Source organism: Microcaecilia unicolor, chromosome 1, assembly GCF_901765095.1.
Source record: "Microcaecilia unicolor chromosome 1, aMicUni1.1, whole genome shotgun sequence".
NCBI classification, from domain to species: Eukaryota; Metazoa; Chordata; class Amphibia; order Gymnophiona; family Siphonopidae; genus Microcaecilia; species Microcaecilia unicolor.
Genome location: NC_044031.1, coordinates 713,844,896 through 713,847,379, shown reverse-complemented (window position 1 = coordinate 713,847,379; position 2,484 = coordinate 713,844,896).

Here is a 2,484-nt window from a genome sequence, read left to right as displayed (position 1 = left end):
TGCTACGCTGTTCCTCCTTTCATACCACAGTGCTAATGAACCGGTAGAGATGGGGGAGGGGGAGGGGGAGGAGGAGCGGAGTGCTGCCGTTGCTCTCGTGCAGGTCAGCTCACCGGGAGGGAGCCGCCTCTAAATTTAGCTCAGGTCTTCTGTAGGTACCTAGTTCTGGGGTATTGCAATTGGGAGGGCAAATTGTGAAACCCGAGTACTCCTTCATCTAACATATCCAGGCAGCTAACTAGTATTTTATTTCTGTGTGTGTATCTGTTGTTCAGGAGAGGAAAGACAATTCAGTGCTAGTGGGGGTAAATGTTTCCCTTTGCTGCCATCTCCTTTATAACTGATTTAGTGAACATTTGATTTAAAACAGACAAATATAAGAAGCTGTGATTCCAAAAGATGAGCAAATCACAACTGGGGGTGCAAAATCTGAGAAGTGAAGCCTGGTATTCATGAATTCAGTATACACTATATAAAACATCATTACAGGGCCGGTCTTAGGCAGAGGCGACCAAGGCGGCCACATAGGGCCCCGCGCCTAAGGGGGCCCCGCTCTGCCTCCACTCCGACCTCCGCTTGCCTCGAATGACCGTCTGCATCACTCATGATGATCCCGCGGCTTGGCCACTCCACTTCTGGGGAGGGGAGGTTTCATGATAGCATTGTGCTTATTATTTCAATCAGTTTTTTTGTACAAGTTTAGCTTCATTTGTCTTTATTTGAAATTTCATAAATAAAAAAAATTTCTAAAAATGGAATAATCTTATCAATGGGGTGGAGCTAGGATGGGGCCCCACCAAATTGGTCTGCACAGGGCCCCGCACTTGCTAAGACCGGCCCTGCATCATTACCCGATGTGGGAGGACACTAGTAGCAAACAGGATAAGATGGTCATTCATACTATAGGTGAACTAATTACTCTGAATCATTTTTGCAATTTCTGCTGTTGAGTCCTCCCTGCAAATTAGTACATAAGTATTGCCATACTGGGAAAGACCAAAGGTCCATCAGGCCCAGCATCCTGTTTCCAACAGTGGCCAATCCAGGTCACAATAGACCTGGCAAGATCCCAAAAAAGTACAAAACATTTTATACTGCTTATCCCAGACATAGTGGATTTTCCCCAAGTCCATTCAGTAACAGTCTATGGACTTTTCCTTTAGGAAGCCGTCCAAACCTTTTTTTAAACTCCACTAAGCTAACCGCCTTTACCACATTCTCTGGCAACGAATTCCAGAGTTTAATTACATGTTGAGTGAAGAAAAATTTTCTCTGATTTCGTTTTAAATTTACTACATTGTAGCTTCATCGCATGTCCCCTAGTCCTAGTATTTTTGGAAAGCGTAAACAGACGCTTCACATCTACCTGTTCAACTCCACTCATTATTTTATAGACCTCTATCATATCTCCCCTCAGCTGCCTTTTCTCCAAGCTGAAGAGCCCTAGCCGCTTTAGCCTTTCCTCATAGGGAAGTCGTCCCATCCCCGTTATCATTTTCGTCGCCCTTCTCTGCACCTTTTTTAATTCCACTATATATTTTTTGAGATGTGGTGACCAGAATTGAACACAATATTCGAGGTGCAGTCGCACCATGGAGTGATACAAAGGCATTATAACATCCTCATTTTTATTTTCCATTCCTTCCCTAATAATATCTAACATTCTATTTGCTTTCTTAGTCGCGACAGCACACTGAGCAGAAGGCTTCAATGTGTCATCAACGACGACACCTAGATCCCTTTCTTGGTTCGTGACTCCTAACGTGGAACCTTGCCTGACATAGCTATAATTCGGGTTCCTCATTCCCACATGTATCACTTTGCACTTGCTCACATTAAACGTCATCTGCCATTTAGACGCCCAGTCTCGTAAGGTCCTCTTGTAATTTTTCACAATCCTCCTGCGATTTAACAACTTTGAATAACTTTGTGTCATCAGCAAATTTAATTACCTCACTAGCTACTCCCATCTCTAGGTCATTTTTAAATATGTTAAAAAGCAGCAGTCCGAGCACAGACCCCTGGGGAACCCCACTAACTACCCTTCTCCATTGAGAATACTGACCATTTAACCCTACTCTCTGTTTTCTATCTTTTAACCAGGTTTTACTCCACAATAGAACACTACCTCCTATCCCATGACTCTCCAATTTCCTCTGGAGTCTTTCATGAGGTACTTTGTCAAACACCTTCTGAAAATCCAGATACACAATATCAACCGGGTCACCTTTATTGTGCAGATCCCAAAATGCATGAAGATATAGTTGTCAGGAATCCAGGACTGGCCCAAAATCTCCCTCTTGGACCTGGGCAACTTGGCAGTTTAGTATCAGTGGCACTGCAGTGTAGACACTAACATCTCCATATTACAGCAAGAGAAAAATTGTTCCCTCTCTCTACTACATCTTTTTTTCCTGACCTTGCTTTAGCTACAGACAAGGTGATTAAAAAAAAAAAAGCTATGAAGCAGGGCAGTAGCTGTAA